The 20,722-nt window shown below is 39.5% G+C and overlaps 1 long non-coding RNA gene across 6 annotated transcripts in view; it reads right to left on the bottom strand.

Annotated features, from left to right (window-relative positions):
• LOC131810982 (uncharacterized) overlaps positions 1–20,722 on the bottom strand; it is a 109,183-nt gene that overhangs the window by 11,916 nt on the left and 76,545 nt on the right. Inside the window, exon 4 of one of the 6 annotated variants that reach the window (XR_009345782.1) lies at positions 6,721–6,916. The exons of 4 other annotated variants lie outside the window; for them this stretch is intronic. This is a non-coding gene — a long non-coding RNA (uncharacterized LOC131810982). Of the gene's footprint in view, positions 1–6,720; positions 6,917–11,903; positions 13,252–20,722 lie in introns of those variants that run through there. One more of the 6 variants, XR_009345781.1, reaches the window with a different exon arrangement.

Genomic DNA, 20,722 nt, shown 5'->3' with positions numbered 1-20,722 from the left:
CACTATAGTGGAAAGAACTTGAAAAAAACACATAAGCTTTAGCAGAAAAAGTATGTTACACTTCAACATGTAAATCAAATGCAAGAAGTTGCATAGTAAGGAATGTTTGCGTCAAGTTCTCATCCTGTCTCTTAGTAGCTGTGTGACTTTGACTTATTCAGTGTCTCTGAGCATGTTCCTTTTTTCTTTCTTTTTTTTTTTAAAGATTTTATTTATTTGAGGGAGAGAGAGAGAATGAGAGACAGGGAGAGAGAGAGCATTAGAGGGAGGAGGGCTGAGGGAGAAGCAGACTCCCTGATGAGTGGGAGCCTGATGCAAGAGTTGATCCTGGGACTTTAGGATCATGAGGTCCTGGGACTCTAGGATTATGACCTGAGTGGAAGGCAGTAGCTTAACCAACTGAGCCACCCAGGTGCATTTCTTTCTCTTTCTTTCTTTCTTTCTTCCTTCCTTCCTTCCTTCCTTCCTTCCTTCCTTCCTTCCTTCCTTTCTTTCTTTCTTTTAAAGATTTTATTTATTTATTTGACAGAGATCACAAGTAGACAGAGAGGCAGGCAGAGAGAGAGGGGGAAGCAGGCTCCTTGCTGAGCAGAGAGCCCGATGTGGGGCTCGATCCCAGGACCCTGAGATCATGACCTGAGCCGAAGGCAGAGGCTTAACCCACTGAGCCACCCAGGCACCCCTGGGCACATTTCTTTTAAACAAAATCAGTTTGTGAAGATAATCATTATAAACATTTTCAGCTCCAAAGTTCTAAACTCTCCAAAACAAAACTATTACTGGACTAACAAATGCATAGAATTTTCAGGAGTATAATTTGTGTATGTGAGCCAGTTCTACTTTGCATGTTTGTTATGGATGTTACATTGTATTATTTGTTTGTTTTTTTACAGTTTATAAAAGAGTTACATATGTTTTGTTATTTGCTTATTCCACAATTCTTTTTTTCCTCCATAATTCTAATTATTCTCCATTTTTTTATATTAGAAACTTGTGCCTTGGAGATATGAAGGACTTCTGTAACTAGAGTCCATGTTCTCCTACCACCAACCCCACTCCCTCTGCTGCCATCAACAATTTTAGAGCTTAAGCGCATTGAGAAACTATCATAGATGGATTTTAAGAGCAGATTCTTATGTGGATGGGAGAGAGGGGAAACCCTGGACATGTATAGAAGGTTCCATTGGTGATACCCTCTCTTAATCCAGTCACTCTGGTTACCACTTCTCTCTGTCCTATCATGGCCAAGTTCTTCAAAGCCAACTTTCTCATTTCCCATTCACTCCTTGAATACTGCAGTCTGACTTCTGATCCTGTAACTTCTGCAGAGGCAATCTGTGGGAGACCCCGGCGAGGGTGGTTCCCTGCTCACAGTGGGTCCTGCTTCTCTAACTCAGCACCAAATAGGTAGGAATAACCCCGCACCAGCCATTTGTGCTGTGTTATCATATCCCGTGGCCGTCGCTGATTAAGGAAGAGGAGACACCCGACCTGAGCTGGGCCAGTCTCTCAGATGTTTGAATAGAAACCAAGGGACTGGGGGAGTGACAGGGGTTGAGCTGGTGCGTGGCTTCACCCTGAGGAGTCCCGCCAGTGCTCCCAGTTAAGTTCCTGCAGCTGCCTGCTTAGAGGTTCAACTCTGGCTCTGACTTTTCACACTACCCCTTTTGCTGCTTAAACTGCTTTCTTAGGCATGCCCCCCAGAGACCCCTAACTAACACATTCCCCAGCAAACCCTTTTACCTTTGAATACCTACTCTCCATTCCCTTCCCACTGATTGAATCATACTTTTCTAGAGTCCCTAAGTGTTCCTCTCGAACTCTTCTGTCCCCAAAGCTCCATCCTTGCCCTCCGCATCTCTGCTTATTCTAACTTTCCAGCCGGCTGATTTGTCGACCCCCGTGGCCTCAGCCACTGGCCCGGCGCCTCACTCCAGCTGTAATGAAACACTTGTCTTCACTATGTCAGTCTTCCTCTTCAGTCTCCCAGCCTTTGTTGCTGCCCTGCAAGAGCTGCCCCCCTCCCCCAGTCCCTAGTCCAAGACTCCAGCAGATTCTTCATCCTTCTGGATTGGGTGTGGACCTTGTGTCCCCAGGCAGGGAGAGCCACAGGGATCTAACAGGGTGTCGCTCTTATACATACCAACTCCATTTTGAAAAACTATGCATCCCCTTGCACAATTTATGTGGACCGTCAAAAAGTGTTACCATGGCACACCGGGGTGGCACAGTTGCTTAAGCATCTAGCTAGGTCGTGATTTCAGAGTCGTGAGATTGAGCCCCATGTCGAGCTCTGCGCTCCGTGCAGAGTTTGCGCAAGACTCTCCCCCTCCCTCTCCCTGCTGCTCTCTCAGTCTGTCTCAATAAATAAAGAAATAAATAATTTTTTTCTAAAAAAATAGTATTATGAGTTTAGAAAGTTGCGGATGAAATAATTTCTGGTTCATTGTAAACACTGACATTTTAAAATAAAACTTTATTTTTTAAAGATTTTCTTTCTTTCTTTATTTGACAGAGAGAGAGACAGCGAGAGAGGGAACACGAGCATGGGAGACGGAGAAGCAAGCTTCCCATTGAGCAGGAAGCCGCAGGCGGCTCAATCCCGGGACCCTGGGATCACGACCTAAGCTGAAGGCAGACACTTACTTAATCATTGAGCCACCCAGGTGTCCCTGATTTTATTTTATTTTTTTAAGGGATTTTATTTATTTATTTGAGAGAGAAAGAAAGCATGGTCAGAGGGAGAAGCAGACTCCCTACTGAGCAGGGAGCCTGATGTGGTACTCAATCCCAGGACCCTGGGATCACGACCTGAGCCAAAGGCTGGCACTGAACCGATGGAGCCACCCATGAGTCCCTAAAACTGGACTTTAAATATTTAAAGTATTTCAGTGATCTGATGCCTTTCCTTGCCCTTTGAAATATTACACAAATCCACTCTTTTAGTAGTCAGTATTTATATCATTTCTCTTTCCACTTGAATTTATATTTTCATTGTACTTCCACCATCAGTTTCACCCTCATGTAAATTATTTTAATCTTGGCAGACTTTTTTTTTTTTTTTAAGATTTTTTATTTATTTACTTGACAGACAGAGATCACAAGTAGGCAGAGAGGCAGACAGAAAGAGAAAGAAGAGGAAGCAGGCTCCTCGCTGGGCAGAGAGCCCGATGTGGGGCTCGATCCTAGGACCCTGGGATCATGACCTGAGCCGGAGGCAGAGGCCTTAAGCCACTGAGCCACCCAGGCACCCCAATCTTGGCAGACTTTTATTGATGACTCTCTCATAGTTCTCTGCCATGGAAATATGTAAATAAATTGAAATTTAATAAATGTTCTATGGTCATAAACCTCCAAGAGAGAAACTGTTCTCTTGCCGGTTGAATTTTTATTACAATTATTCAGTACATGGCAATACCCACCTAAGCAGAAGATTATAAAATATATCACATATTTTGATAAATAATTATTGACCCCAAAAAACAAACAATTATTGAGGTAGATGGGCTTCTAAAGATGGATTTATATATCTATCACGGATATTACTTATTACCAAAATAACGTTTTTGCATCAATTCCATTCCAATCTATTTTTATATGTAAGTCTTGAGAGATCTCATTCATAAATAGAAAAAAGGTTTTTTTTTGTCAGTGTCATTCGATTCTTTGAACTCCTTTCAAAATGTGCATTAAAAATAACCTAATTTTGTAGCATACAAATTATTTTAAATTTTCTGTTGGCTGCCAAATATATTACACCCTCCTTTAATGTTGTAAGAGGATTTGTGGTTCAGCTATCATAATAATTTGTTTCTAAATTGCTGGGACAGGATGCCTGGGTGGCTCAGATGGTTAAGTATCTGCCTTCAGCTCAGGTCATGATCCCAGGGTCTTGGGATCGAGTCCCACATCAGGCTCCAGAGAGCCTGCTTCTGCCTCTCCCTCTGCTATTCCCCCTGCTTGTGCTCTCTCATTCTCTCTGTCAAATAAATAAATAAATAAATAAGTCTTTAAAAAAATTGTCCAAAGTTTTTACCAAAACTTACAAATGACTACTAATTTTATCTATTACACTCTCATTTTGATGTATCTTATTTAACCCATTATATTAAAAAATATTTAGGAGTACCAAATTTTTTTATTGTTGCTTTGTTGGTGTTTCTTTTTTCATTTCTTTCTTTCTTTCTTTCTTTTTTTTTTTTTTTTTTTTTGGCTAAAATTATTTTATACTGTCACATGCTTTAAATGTATTTTTTTTTTTTCAAATCCTGGGAGCTTCTGATTATACTTGTTCGGTTGATGGAAAATATCTAACATGCAACTTAATTGGCATACATAGTCCCCACTCTTAAGATAGATGCGTTTGGTCTTTCTATGTGGAAAGGAATCAACTGTTTTATGGTCTATTTGGCTTCTGCTTATGTGAGTGTGTGTTTTATTTAATGACATCATAACTGACCCTGCTGTTCGGTTAATGTTCACATTTCTCTGACTTTACAGCTTCTTGTGTCTTGCTGGCATTTCTGAAGGGCAATTATTGTCTGGAAATTGGATATCAGAATGAATTCATTTAATCTACAAACTATTTTAAATGCTATTTTCTTCATAAACTTTTATTATATGGTTTATCTGAGTCCATTGCAACTGGTTAAAGAATTAGATGTGACAATGAATTGTTTTGATCATATGTTGGTGTGATTAAATTATATTGATTATATGACAGGCAGCCTCAAATAATCAGAATAGTTACAACAACTGAGTGCTGAACAAATACTTTGTTGAATAAATGAATAATGAATGGAAAAATCCCAAACAGACATTTCAAAAGTTGCTTGAAAATTTTTCCATTAACTTTATTTCTAAAATTTCTCCTGTTTCTAATTCTCCCCAAAAGAAAATTAATACCAACATCTTATATTTACAAAGTTATTTACCAGGTATCAGGCACTGTTCTAAGTGTTTTGAATATGTTAATTAATTTAATTATCACAAGGCTATGGGGTTCCAATAGAGATTTATTTAAGGTGTATAAAATTTTTATTTTTTTTAAGATTTTATTTATTTGAGAGATTGAGAGAGAGAGAGAGAGTGCAGTGGAGGAACAGGAGAAGGGAAGGGAATGGGAGGGGAAAGAATCTCAAGCAGACTTTGCCCAACTGGGGCTCAATCTCAAGATCCTGAGATCATGACCTGAGTCGAAACCAAGAATTGGAGGCTCAACGGACCTAACCACCCAGACATCCCTTTAAAGTGTATGAAGTTCTAATACAGAAATCTGTATCTAATATTAGGTTAAGAGATTTAGTTGACATCTTCCCTAAATTTAATTTAACCAGTAAGTGACTCCATTCCCCAATCTTCCAAGTGTAAAAGCTAGGTATTTCTACAGTTGCTACAGAGGCCTCAGATTTTATTTTATATATATATATTTTTTAAAGATTTATTTATTTATTTATTTATTTGACAGACAGAGATCACAAGTAGGCAGAGCAGCAGGCAGAGATAGAGGGGGAGGCAGGCTCCCCGCTGAGCAGAGAGCCCGATATGGGGCTTGATCCCCAGACTCTGGGATCATGACCTGAGCCGAAGGCAAAGGCTCAACCGACTGAGCCACCCTTATTTTATTTTATTTTTTTAAAGATTTTATTTATTTGACACAGAGAGAGATTACAAGTAGGCAGAGAGGAAGGCAGAGAGAGAGGAAGAAGCAGGCTCCCTGCTGAGCAGAGAGTCCTATGCGGAGCTCGATCCCAGGACCCTGAGATCATGACCTGAGCCGAAGGCAGAGGCTTTAACCCACTGAGCCATCCAGGCGCCCCAAATCTACCTTATCTAAAATGGTCATTTTACCTATCTAAACTTCTGATTCTGCTCACACCCACCATGGATGCCATCACCCTCAACTGGAGGAAATTTTGACATGTACTTATCACGGAAACTCTGGAAATTGGCTGTTGACCCTTGGCAGTATGGGTTTGTTATTTTTCATCATTAAGACCCTGGTTATCTTACATCCTGTATGGATAAAGATCTCTACCCACTGTATATTCATCAAGACCATGCTGCTGGGTTATCACATCTCCCAAGGGTGTACTATAGAATGGAGAATTTTAGTTTTCTTCTGAGCTATTTTGCTTGTATTGGTGTTGCCAAGGGCACTCCTGCAACCACTAAAGGTTGTAGGGTGTAAGAGAATGTTCTTGAACACACAGCCTCATTGTCATTCTATTATCTATAAATTAGGGTGACTCTGTGTGTTGGTTTACCCCAGACACACATTGTGCCTAATTTCCTAACTCCCATCCGGCATTTGTACCAGCATTTGTGTTTCTTTCTTTTTTTTTTTTTAAGATTTTTATTTGTTTATTTGACAAAGAGAGATCCCAAGTAGGCCCAGAGGCAGGCAGAGAGAGAGGAAGGCAGAAAGAGAGGAAGAGAAGCAGGCTCCTTGCTGAGCAGAGAGCTGGATGTTGGACTCGATCCCAGGACCCTGGGATAATGACCTGAGGTGAAGGCAGAGGCTTAACCCACTGAACCACCCAGGTGCCCTGTGTTTCATTTTTTAATGGGATATTTTTATTTATAGTGGAATGAGTAGCTGGGAGGGTTTTGACAGACCTCCGCTCTGGACATCCGGATTCTGTCATGATCTCCACTGCATGTGAAATGGTTGCGTAGTGGATGGAATTCTCACCTTAACACATAGTTTGATCTGGAGACAAATCCTCTTCTTACTGGACCCTTTCATGGTGCAAAGTAATCAACACCTTCCTTTCAAGGACAGTGTGCAGAGTGCTTGCTGATGAAAACCAAAGTGCCCTCAGATAAAATCAGTCATGCCAGCTAAGTCCTTCTATCTCCAGAGTTGGTGGGAGAGACAGTCAGTGATGCTGTTTCTGCTGGTCTGTTGGTACACCTGCCAGACCATGAGTGGGTGGGTCAGAGAGAAATGGAGAAATTATGGGTCAGGTGTACATGCAACGTATGCAGGGAATACAGGCTGAGCAGTCCTACCAAAGAATGAATAGAGAATAGCCTCAATGCTCTTAGTACAGAGGTCAGAGGCTTTATTATTTATTGTGTGATGAAAATAACATTTATTTCATTGTTTAGAAATGCTTTTTAAAAATGTTGCAAAAAACCCTCTCGACAGCTGTCTTGGACTGGATTTTTGAGGAACAGACTCTGAAACGGAGGTTTGTCTCCAGGGAGTTTATTGGGAACAACACCTGTGAGGGAGCGAGGGAAGCAGGATTGGGCAGTAGGAAAATTGATTTGTGATGCAGGTGCAGCTGAAGCCTCAGCTGATCCCATGGGGGTTCTGGAATCGCCTGCTCTATCAAGGTTGTCCTGAAGTGAGACAAGTGGGCCACATCTTTATATCTCATCACCACCTTCCATCCCGCTGCCATTTACCGATTTTATAGGGTGGGAGCTACCTGCCCCGCCTCACACACACACCGGGGGAAAGAACATGACTTTGAATATCTCAGCCAAGGGCAATTCCTGGATATGGAATTAACTGTGAGCTGTCAACAGCCAGCATCCCCAGCACCTGGGAGAACCCTGCTACGGTCCTGCAGGGGGGATCTGGACAGCACACTACAGTATTCCCTGTAGCAGTAATGAAAAGGGTTGGGGGGAGGAAGGAAGGAAGAGAGGGAAGGAAGGAACGGGGAGGGAGGAAAGATGGACAGAAGTTTAGTTTTATAAGAAAATTTGCATCTTGAAGTCGATGAACTTGCACATAATATTGCATCCCATCTGTTATGGGATCTATAGTGAATATCACTGACTAATGAAAATTAGAAGACATAATGTTCTGAAGAAGTATTTGGTTAGTAGTTAGTTTAAGAACACAAGACACTCGGCTTTGGAAGTTATATTCAGGTGTCACTTGTTAAAGCATGATTTCTCCTTTTTACAAATTAATTTGGATATATCTTTTAAAAAGATTTATCTATTTATTTTAGAGAGAGGGAGAGCATGTGCACTAGCAGGAGGAGAGGCAGAGGGATGGAGAGAGAGGGAGAGAGAAGCAGATACCCTGCAGAATGCAGAGCCAGATGCAGGAATCGATCTCACGACCCTGAGGTCATGACCTGAGCCAAAATTAAAAGTGGGTCCCTTAACCAGCTGAACCACCTAGATCCCCCTAATTTGACTACTTGAATTTGAATTCTCTTCACCTGGGTTTCCCAGAAAGTCTCACTTAAGATAAATCTTTATATTCAAATATTTTATTGGTGAATGAGATTTGGATAGGAGAGATTAGGGACAGGAAGAGCAAAGGAAGGAAAGAGGCAGAGTCAACATACAGGAGTGCTATCAAAGTTGACCACTACTCCATGTGACTTACTGTTCTGTCCGTGAGATTGCCTGATGAGTCACATTAAACTCATCTCAAGAAAGCCCATCTACTGAGGAAAGGGATAGGATTTAGTGGCAGGTCACATAGGGACCATTAGCTTACTGCTAGCTAGTACATGTATGCCAAATATTCTGCAAGGCGTCTTACAAGGAAGCTCTGGAGCACAAGGAAGAAATCCAAACTGAAGATGCAGAGCTGAGATGGAAGACTTTGAGAGTGCTCTAGTGTGGCACCCAAGCAGAACCAGGGAGGCTGAGATGACCGGAAGTGAATAAGAGACATCCAATATATTTGTCTTTCTTGTGCATTTACAAGAAATAAAGCAAAAGCTGTTAAAGCATTGACTCCATTAGCAGAAAAAGTTTGCGAATAATTAAATGATGCCTGATTTATATGTACTATAGCAATTATGTCAAATAGACACTGGAATTAATCTCAATAGTGATTCCACGTTTTAATTCAATTCATGAAATAAGAGTAAATAAACCACTCGAAAGTTCATTTGGTCAAGGCTGAAACGCCTGCCATTTCTTCCTTTATTGTGAATGCTATCATAAAGTTAGTTTAAAAGTTCAGCACTGAAAATAAAATAATTTGTTTCCGGTAATAACACAAATATGAACTTTGGTGGGGCACAGTGTTGAGGGGGACGTAATGCTTGCGTTAAGTGAAGAAACTTAATTTGGAGTAGGAAAATATTTGAAATTGGTGGTGGGGTGCATATCATTCATAACTGTATCTTGCTGTTGCTCTTGGTGAAGGCTGATTTGAAAGCAAATCAAATTGGCTTTCTTAATTTCTAAAAGATGAAAATGTTGGAGAAATTACTTTACCTGATTGAAAGACTTGCTGTGAAGCTATATAAATTGAACAGTGAAGATTTGGTGTAAGGATAGATACCTACATGAATGGAATATATATGTAGCCCAGAAAGAGACTGATACATAAAATGTCAGGAGCGTTTTGACAAAGTGTTGAAATAATCTAACAGGGAAAGAGTTTTCTTCCCCCCAGGAAGTAGAAGTGTGTCAACTCCACATTCATATGGAAAAAATGAACCTTGTCCCTTACCACCAACCTTACATAAAATTTAATCATAATCATAATGAAAATGGATCATATGCTGAAATGTCAAAGCTAAACAAACTTCTAGAAGAAAACATATAAGAAAGACTTTGTGATTTTGGGAAAGTAAAGTTTTCCTAGCGAGGACACAGAAAATAGAAACTGTAAATGAAAAAACTTGATAGATTGAATTTCACTAAAATTTAAAGCTTCTTCTCTTCTAAAGTACCATTACAGTAAAAGAAAAAGTAAACCATTGACTAGGAGGCAATATTCATAACATATCAAACCTGATAAGGGACTTGAACCTAAAATATATAATGAGCACTTGCAGCTCAATAATAAAACAAAAACCCAACTAAACATACGCAGAAGATTTGAACAGAAACTTCACTAAAGCAATTACACGAATGGCTAACAAGCATATGAAAAAAATACTTTACGTCTTTAGTCATCAGGGAAAAGCAAATTAAAACCACAGTGAGATTGCACTACATGCATATTAAAATGGCTAAAATTAGAAAGAATCACAGTACCAAGTGTGAGTGAATGTGGAATAACTGGAACTCTCGTTGGCTGCTGGTGGGAGTGTAAAATGGTGCAGCTACTTTGGAAGACAGCTTGGCAGTTGCTTTTATATGAAAACATTCACTTTTCATATAATCCAGGAATTATGCTCTTAGGGTTTTTTTTTTTTAAGATTTTATTTATTTGATACACACACAGAGAGATCACAAGTAGGCAGAGAGAAGGGAGGAAGCAGGGAGCCTGATGCGGGGCTTGATCCCAGGCCCCTGAGATCATGATCTGAGCCGAAGGCAGAGGCTTAATCCACTGAGCTACCCAGGCACCCCTGCCCTTGGGTATTATCCAAGAGCAATGAAATCCTATGTCCACACAAAGACTTGTTCTTGAATATTCATATTCATAATCTTTTAAAACTGGAAAACAAGTGAATAGATCAAGAAAGTGTGGCACAACCATACGGTAGAACACAGCTCAGCAATTAAAAAGAACAAGCTACTGGAATGAATGAACACTTACTTTGAAGAATCTCAAAGTATGTTGGTTGAAAAAAGCCAGATCCAGAAGACTGGATACTGTAAAATTCCACTGAATGAAGCTAGAGCAGGCAAAACTTATTTCTATCTGAGAAAGCAAATCACGGTTTCCGTGGGACCAAGGGGTATGGGATGGTGAGACTGACTACAGGAGGAATGAAGGAACTTCTGGGTGTGATATAAATACTTTATAGCTTAATTATGTTGGTGGTGAAAATGCCTCATCCTCAACCCCATTCCCATTTCCACATCCTCATTTCCCACCGTTTCTCCTCAGCCCCAGCTACCCCCTCTATGAAGCCCTGTCTCAGGCCAGATCTCTGTTCTCTCAGCCCTTTAATTTTCTAGGATAATTTGCCACATATTTTATCCATAGTTTTTTAAGGGCATGTTTTATCCCTTCTTTCATTTTCTAAGTGTTTTAAGGCCAGAGAGGTGGCATCTTATTCATCTTTACATTACCTGTAGTTCCTAGCACAGTGGGCAGCCCCTAGTATGCACTCAGTAAACATTTGTTAAATAAATGATTACGTGAAGGAAAGAACAAACAACTCAATGACTGACTGACTGACCGACAGAATGAATGAATGAATGAATGAATGAATGAATGAGACCTCTATTTAGCACATGTGTTGAGCATAATAGTATCACAGTGAAGTGAAACAGATTGTGAAGTCCTTTTGTTTCATTACATTTGTGATCGTGGATAAAGTTTGGAAGTCCATTTTAGGATAAGGTCTGTGAACATGACATAGTTTAAAATCTTCCTTTCTCCCATCAGGATTTCTTGTGGTTTATTAGAAGGCATTTGACATCCTGCTATACAAAGAAAAGGGAAGTTCTGAAGTGTGGCGGTCCTGATTTAAAAAGGTCTTGATCCATCGTTTTGCTTTCCACCCGGACAGCACGTTCCAGCAGAGACAGAGTCCAGCCAGCAGCCCAGATACTGACGTGTGATGCCCATTGTTTGCAGATTCTGCCCCCAGTGTTCTTCCGAGAGGAAGAGCTGAGATTTTTATCTGATCGAAATTCAGGCTGAGCGAGGCACCCCAGTCATCATGGTTCAGAATTTTTTTTGTATGTCCTCCATGGTGATTAGCACGTTGCCTCACACATAGTAGAGGAGCATGAGTCAGAAAATACTAATATTCACTGAATTACCAAATGAGTGAACAATCTAATTATCACATGAAGCAGGAAGGGCTGCCCTTTTGTCCTGAACTGTGCAACTGTGGACCTTCCAGGGACGTGGGAGTGCTCTACTGCTCAGCCTCCCAGCTTCTAACTTTAGACAGCATTTAGAGGTAGCGTTTAGCTGCAGTGACACAGATCTACCAAGAAGGACTACACTTGCCAACACCTTTGCTCCTGTGCCTAAGACTCCCAGCTGAATTAAGACAACGAACGATCAATCAGCCAGTGTTTATTAGGCTCTCACCATATGTACACACAACACTATTAAGACTAACAAAATTTACAAATCAAATACAGGACACTGTTCTTGCTTTTCAAGAACTCTACATCTTGTTGGGATGAAACATTAAATATTCACAAAATAAAGATAATGCAAATCTATAACAAAATATGAAGTTGCTTGGTTTGGGAAATAAGGAGGTGCTGAGTTGGGAGAAGGAATTGATTGAGCTACAGAAACTTGTGCCCTAGGGGGTGGTTAATGTTTGAAGGTAAACACCATGCAGGTTGTTTCAGAGATGTCCCAGCCCCAATTCCTTATGTGCTGCCAGTATTGCTTCTAAACCAATAACGGTTCTTTCAATGTTGCCATCGGGCTGGTTCTCCGGCTGGGGAAGTGAATTCCAGGCACAAAGCTGCCATCAAAGCCTTGAGTACCTAGAAGCAGCCTGGACCAGACAGAGTATGGATGTAGGGCTGCCAGAAGTGTGAGTTAGAGACAGAGAGAGAGAGAAGGCAGAAGTGGAAGGAAGACAAAGGGTGAAAACAAACAGCTCTCAGACATAGGGAGAGGCTACAATCAGGAAGCTGACCTGCTAGGTCATCTATCAAGAAGCTCTGACAGGGCAGGAAGACAGGTGTGAACCAGCTCAGGTGATCCTGGATTGTGGACATTGCAGCTGTGTTGGAAGCCAAGGGGGTGAAGAATAGAAAGGGGGAAAGTAGAGATTAGAATGCAAAGAAGTTAGATCAGAGGTAGAGAAACTTTATTTAAACAACCACCAGCTAACGATTAGTCAGACTAAGAAGTCCAGAAATAGGATTTTGATCTAATCTTTGTCTTGAGGAACTCCAACCTGAATCCAAAATATTTAACCTTGCCAGTGTTGTCACTTATACCAACCTGTGCAGCAGAGAGTTGGGAATGAAGAATAAAATTTATTCAGGTTGGTTTGTTCCATGTGACTGCTCAGTTCCCATACACCCATACACCAGTGTTTTTCAATTTCTTGTACATATAAATCATATTTGCACCTCAGGAACTTTGCACATGCTGTTCCCTCTCCAGAGAACTCCTTTGCCTTGAGTCTTCAAATGTCATCTCCTCGACCATCGAACATTGGTTCCCATCAATTTTCAGCTTGGCTGAGTCTCTGTTGAAGACCTCATTGGGGGTGGATTCAATCTGTGGTGGGCCACCTGGTTTAAGGAGACCTGGCCGTATCCCGAGGAAGCTGCTCCGTGGTGCTTGGTGGTGTAGCATGGGACAGACTTGATGATTTGGAGGAGCCAGGGAACACTGGTCATGATCAGGCATGGACCATTCAAACTTAGCTTCATCTGAGTTAGAATGAATTTAAAGATGTAAAACGGAATGCAGTCAACTTCAGAATATTTTCATACTTCTTGATGTATTGAGAATGTAGACTCGATAAAAGCATGGGCATTCCTAGCCCACAAAAAACTGGCAGGTTTGGAAGTATAGCATAATCAAAGCCAAATATTTGCAGTGAGTTTTTAAAGCAGTGAGAACATTAAAAATAAACTTGGGATAGAAAGATGAAAGTATCTTGCTACATGCTTTACTAATTACACCATTTCTTACACTTGCTGTGAAAACTGATCAAAACTTTAGTTCATGATTTCAAGAAGTATTGGTAGACCACATGGGCATTCAACACTAGAAACCAGGACAGTGACCTAGAATTTAGAACAAAGGGATAACTTTTGAAAAGGCCCTGAATAAATGAGCAGACACCCCTAAGTCAATTCTCACTGACTGCAGAAGACATTCAACTCTACAATTTTTATCACTTCTGTGGGTTTTGTGATTTTCTGAAGTAACGTGTCTAAGATTTCTGAATCTCAAATGACAATAAAAATGATCTAACAATAAGATAGACTACTATATGTAGGACTATTTAAAAAAATCCTTATGAGGGGAGTGGTACATGGCTGGCTCAGTCTGAGGAACATGTGACTCTTGATCTGGAGGTCATCAGTTCAAGCCCCATGTTGGGTGTAGAAATCACTAAAAATAAATAAATAAACTTAAAAAAATAAGATAAAAACTCTTAAAAATTTCTTTAAAAAGAACATTATAACTTTCTTATCTGAAATCAATTTATCCATCTTTAGAAAGACTCAGACTTTGGGCATGGCTCTCTTGTCAACAGATGAGCCAGTTTCTTCCACCCCATGTACATGTCTCAAACCCCTGAGACTGTCTAAAATGTCTGTTGGGAACCCCAACTTCCACAGCAAACAATTTTTAAAAGCATACACCTTAGTAATCATACTTGATCTGGACTTTTAAGAGTTGTAGAGGAGAAACGGGTGAAGGCCTCCAATTATGGAATGACAGTCCTGGGAATCAAAGGTACGGCATATAAGGAATGATATTGTCAATGATATCGTAATGGTAATGTAATGAGACAGATGGTGGCTACATTTGTGGGGAGCATAGCCTAATGTATAAACTTGTCAAATCACTAAGTTGTACACCTGAAACTAATGTAACATTATGTGTCAACTATACTCAAAAAATAAACTGAATAAGAAGAAGAGAGGAAGACACACTAGGAAGGCACAGGTCCATGGAATCCCAAGACTAGACAGGACCTTATTTCGCTCTGGCCCAATCCTATCATTGTTTATATGCAGAAGCTGAGTCCACTAAGATCAAAAGATTTTCTAAGAGTTACTTGGAATCTGTGGCTCTTTATGCCCATTTTGATGTCTTCAGAAAGATTGTTAGGATGGTTTAATTCTTTCATTCAATAAGTGATTGTGGAAGGCCTATTGGTGTGCCGAACATGACGCCAGGTGTTGGGATGATCTACTGGGGGGACGCAGATACCATCCCTAATTGTGTGGAGCTTAAAATCCACTAAGGAAAACAATTGTGATGAAGGTGGATAGGGTCACATTAAGGCAAGTGCAGGATAATTTATTCATTTATTCAACCAAAAATTATTAAATGTCTCCTGTGCACCAGGCACTGTTCCTCTATCAGTGAGAACACAGCAGAAAACAGACAAAAAAAACCTGTGCTCAGGGAGCTTAGGTTGTACCAGGGGAGTCATATAATAAATACAGTGAATAAGATAATTAATACTAAGTTAGAAGGCAATAAACAATGAGAAAGAGGAAAAATGGAGCTGGGGACAGGGGTGTTGGGGGCAGTGGAGGTCTGACGGAAGGCCTCATTGAGAAGGGGCATTTGAGTGAGGCGCTGAAGAAGGACAAGGAAAAAGCCAGCTGAGGGAAGACTGTTCCTAAGGCAGGGTATGCCTACCAGGTTTGGAGACTCCCCCCAAGGACAGTGTGGTGAGGGGATGTGAGTGAGTGATTAGGAAGCTCCTTGGGGCTGCACATCAGGGCCCCAAGCCAGGGTGAAGGGTGTGTGCGCTGCCTTGCGCAGTGCCCGTGAAGTTCAAGGCCAGGCCTGGCTCTCCTTTCTAAACTTGCTCAGATCTCCAGCCAGCTTACCCACTTAGGAAGTCGCCCTGCCCTTGTAGAGAACAAACATTTACAAAAGATGGCCCAGAATTTTGGTCCGGTCTTATTCAGAGAAGCCAACTATTCCAAAGGCAAACCCCGCAACTCGGGAAAGGACTAGTCGTCGCACTCCACCAGCAAGAAGGAGAGTACTGCCCGCCCCTCCACGTGGACCCATGATTGTATAGTTAAGGGTATAAATGAGATTGATCTTTTTTTCTCCTCCTCTCTTCTTTCCTTTCATAGAAAACAAGGTTCCCCGTGTTTGCCTTAATTTTACCTTCATTAATCTTATTAGAGCTTGGCAAAGCTTGTTCCATGAGAGCCCCGATGGGGAATGTTTGCTTTACTGAAGTTCACCATTCTCCTATTCAAATCACTAATTTCCATGGTTTCACTTCAGTGCCTTTGTGCTCCTCAGGCCTTTCCGGAATGAGCTCAATTATCAACCCAGAGTGAATCTGAAACCTGATTCAGTCTTCTTACGATCTGATTAAAGAAATGGGGTTTTATAAATGTCACTAAAGAAATAGTCAGACCTAGACTGCTAGAGGCTCGCCAGGCAATAATTTTCTCCTGTGAACTTGTGGCTTATTATCTTTCGAATATTTGAAGCAGATCAGTGGTCCGGTGGTCATTGTGTGTCTTAGGGGGTTAAGATTTTACCATGAAAAACATTCTTTATAATACTTGGCATGCACATTCCAAAAAAAAAAAAAAAATCCTATCAAGAGACTGGCAGTTTTTAAATTAATTATTTGAGCTTGAACAATTCAAAAGCATCATCAAATTAAAACAAGGTAATTTGGCACAGAGGTTATTGCCCATCATGTCTTCTAATTACTTTTCTGTATTTTGAAAAAACAAAAACAAAACATTAAATGCTGAGATAATGAACTTTGGGGGCGGCGTTCCGCAGCAATCCCCTTGGTGATGGAAAAACAGCACTGACTTCCAAACAGACCCATCTGATCATTCTCAGAAAGATCTGTTTGTAGAAAGTGGCAAGAGTAAGACTCAGTCTCCTCAGAATGCCTTGACAGCACACTAGCTGTAAACTGCACACAGGGTTATGAGCAAAGAGAGTAAAAAGAAAAATAGAAGGGCACTCTCATAGAGCATGGGTGGGTCAAAGGATAAATGTGTGTGTAATTTTGATAGTTATGGCCAAATTCTCCTCTGTAGGAATGCACTCTTATATCCTACCTGTAATGTATGAGAGGCCTGTTCCCCCACAGCCTCACAGTATTATCAAACTTTGGGTTTCTGCCAGCTAATAGGTAAGAAATGGTGTCTCAGTGTGGTTTTAATTTACAGTCCTCTGACGCAATAAGTTGAGCATCTTATCATATACTTAAGAGTCATTTGTATATCTTTTTCTATAAACTGCGTGGTCATGTTATTTTTTTTTTAATTTATTTATTTGAGAGAGCAAGAGAGCACAGGAGAGAGCAGAGAGCACAAGGGAATAGGGGAAGGGAGAAGGAGAACCAGACTCCTTACTGAGCAGGAAGTCAGTCTGATTGATGCAGGGCTCAATCCCAGGAGCCCACTGAGCCAAAGGCAGAGGCTTAATTGACTGAACCACCCAGGCGCCCCTGCATGGACATGTTTTATGCCCATTTTTCTATCAGGTTTTGCCATTTTTCTTCTCAATTTTAAAAGTCCTTTAAGCAATAGAGAAATTAGCCCTTTATATTAAGAGTTGCAAATACCCTTGCCATTTATTTTTGTTGTTATTGTTGTTTGCCTATGTTTTGTTTCTCCATTAAAAAACCTTAACGCAGGGGTGCCTGGGTGGCTCAGTGGGTTAAAGCCTCTGCCTTTGGCTCAGGTCATGATCCCAGTGTCCTGGGATCCAGCCCCACATCAGGCTCTGCTCAGTGGGGAGCCTGCTTCCTCCTCTCTCTCTCTCTGCCTACTTATGATCTCGATCTGAAATTAAATAAATAAAAAATCTTTTAAAAAAAAGCCTTAATGCATTCAAATTTATTAGTTTTTGTTTTCTTTTTATTGCTCCTAGGATTTGAGTCATAGTTAGAAAGGCTTTCCCCACTACAGATGATAAAGAAATTTGTCCACGTTTCCTTTTAGTAAAAGTTTTTATATAAATTTTATTTTGTCATTTGACTTTTTCTTTATTTCATAGAATTTTTAAGATTAATCAATCAAATGTTTTTGTATTTTATCATTAACATCCTTTCTGATTTAAAACTAGTGTGTGTTAATGACAAGTTAAGAAATGTATAGAGAAGAAGGGGCAGAAATTCCAAAGAGTTTACATATGTGCATATTTCCACTTTTTAAAAATCATATTGTATATTATTGTGATAATACTGCCTATACAATTTTGTATCCTCCTCTTTTTCACTCAACATTCTAATATAAACCCTTTCCCATGGTATTAAAAGCAATTCATAAACATGGATTGTAGTGCCCACAAAATAATCCATAATTTGAAATATTGTATGTACTTACTCATTTTCCCATTACTGATTTAGTTTTTTGGTCAAACTTTCATTTCTTAACTGTCTCTAATTCGTAACTAACTCTGTGGCTACTATATCTACACAGTTCAGTTTGGAAGATGGATTCCAGAAAAGGAATTGTTTTGTGAAAACCTAAGCACTTTTTTAAAAAAAAGATCCAGATACATAATGCTTAATTGCTTTCTAGAAAGTTATAGCAATTAGTGTTGCCACCAGCAATATGTGACATTCTCACTGCATCTTAATATAGCATTTTTGGGAAATACATTTCCCACCAACAAACTCATTTTTTGACTCTAAAAGAAAGTAAAATTTTTAGTATGGAGCAGATAGAAGTATTATCCAGAATACCTTTGCATTTACCAGTAAATTTAGTTTATTTCCTCCTTTCATGTTGTATAAGTCAAGATAGTCATAGTTATACAATCAAAACACTACTAAAATTCCAGATGTGTAATTTGCACCCAGTTAATAATAAAAAAAAAACTTACATTAATTCTTCTAACAAACAATAATTTATTAGGTGTACCAGGCCCTCTCTGGGCCACCTGAGCTATGTTAGTGAACAAAACAGACACCCCTTCACATATTTAAGTTACCTGGCCAAATCCTGAAGGCATCTGAGCTTGTTGCATCTACTTAATATATCTATCTTGCACTTATTCTTTTGCAAATTTTCATTCATGCATTTATCAAATACACACACATATACATATTGATTGCTTACATTGAGCCAGACGCTATTCTGGAATCTCAGGATAAACTAGAAAATGAAACAAAGACCCTCCCTCCTGTCTTCTGTAGGGGAGCATACCATACACACTAACTATAATAACTAAGTAAATTATATAATACGTTAGAAGGTGGTAAGTGCTATGGGAAAACAGAGTAAGAGAAGTCGAAAGTGACAATGCACTATGTAGGTGGGGCCTTCAACTTCCTCCACTATTTTTTTTCCTGTTAAATTCTCTTTGGGGACTAAAATATTTTTAAATCTTACTTTAACTTTTATTTTGAGCAAGTTTTTAACTTATAAAAACAAGTGGTCAAAATAGTGTAGAGGATTCCTGGATACCTTCTCCCCACTTCCGTGATTGTGAACATCTTACAAAACCATAGCATAATTTTCAAACATTGATACAGTTTGAATATCACTACTTTCTCCACTAATATTCCTTTTCTTTTCCAGGATCTTATGCAGCTTCTCCACTGCATCTACCTGTTAAATCTCCTATCTCCTTTCTTAAGGTTTTCATATCTCTCATAATCCAGACAATTTTGAAGAGTACTCCTCATTTTGTAGAATGTCTCTCAATTTCGATTTTTTAAATTTTTTTCTCACAAATGAACTAAGGTTATAAATTTTTGGCAAGAACACTACAGAAATGATGTTATGTCCTTCTCAAATCAAGGGGTTTATGATGTTGATATGTTTTATTATTGGAGATTGTAACTTTGGTTACTTGGTTAAGTTGGTATCTGCAAAGGTTTATCCACTATCAAGTTACGAACCTTCCCTTCATAGTTAATAAATATCTTGAGGGAGATACTAGGAGACTTTGCACATCATCTATTTTTTCCACTGATTTTTTTTTTTTAGGCTTCATTCAGGGCTTGAACTTACAACCCTGAGATCAAGACCTGAGCTGAGATCCAGAGTTGGATGCTTAACTGACTGAGCCACCCAGGTGCCCCTGTACACTGATTTATTTATTCATGTATTTTTTGCCATTCACCTGTAGAGCTTGTCTACAATAAGAATTTCTGTAATATTTACCTAATAGTGATTTTCTACTTCCACCTTTCCTTCTACATCCATTCATTGGAATTCTACTACAAGAAAGAGCTATCTCTTCTTAGTCATTTATTTATTTACCTACTTATTCACTATATTTATAGCAGTTTGGTCTCATGAATATTCATGTTATTCTATGGGCAAAATCCAATGGTATCAGTATTGGTTTTGTTGCCCAAATTGTCCTAACTTGTCTATTAGGAATGTTCGTAAGTAGACTTTTGTTTTCTTTTGACATGCCCCCATCTTATTTAGAACACTACCCTCCTTTCTGGCTTCACAACGTTTTCCAGACTCATCTTATATTTTCCCAGCTCTGTCCCTGCCCCACTATCTCTCCAAGCAGCCTTGGTTCCTTTTATTGGGGAATGGTGTTTACAAACCAAGATCTGGGCATAGTTGTGCTCATTGCGACTGGAGGCCATTGCTTCTAGGCCCTCTCAGTAGATAGAGCTAGGAAGTATTCTAATTTTAAACCATGCATATATACCCATCATACCATCTACATCTCTGTATCTTCCTATGTGTACATATCTGTGTGTATGTGAGTATACATACTTATAAAATACACATATTCATGTATATATATGTCTACATATATGTGTGTGTACATAATAATATGTATTTATATTGATAACTTGGATTCTAATCCACAGGGTTCATTTTAACCTTTCCCCTTTCTTTACTTGTAACTTCTTTCTCTAACACAGAGAAACCCAGCTGTGATTATCCACAGCCTATTCATTTATTAAATGTTCTAGTCAATGTTTAGTGAGATACAGATTTTTTTTTTTTAGATACAGATTTTTAAGTAGAAAACAGCATTTGAATGGTGTATTTTTGCCTTTAACCTGACAATACCTAGTCAAGATAACTGTTTTCCATAGTTACTTAAGTCAATTCTTTCCATTGCCTGTTTTTAGTGTAGTTATGGTATTCATCTGTCAGTGTTTGTCAATGTTAGAGTTCAAAAGTTCCCTCTACATCCCAGTTGGTTTTGCTTGTTTATTTTTTAAGGCATATGAAA

This window comes from Mustela lutreola, chromosome 1, assembly GCF_030435805.1.
Source record: "Mustela lutreola isolate mMusLut2 chromosome 1, mMusLut2.pri, whole genome shotgun sequence".
Lineage (NCBI taxonomy): Eukaryota > Metazoa > Chordata > Mammalia > Carnivora > Mustelidae > Mustela > Mustela lutreola.
This window is presented reverse-complemented; position numbering and strand designations above follow the sequence as displayed.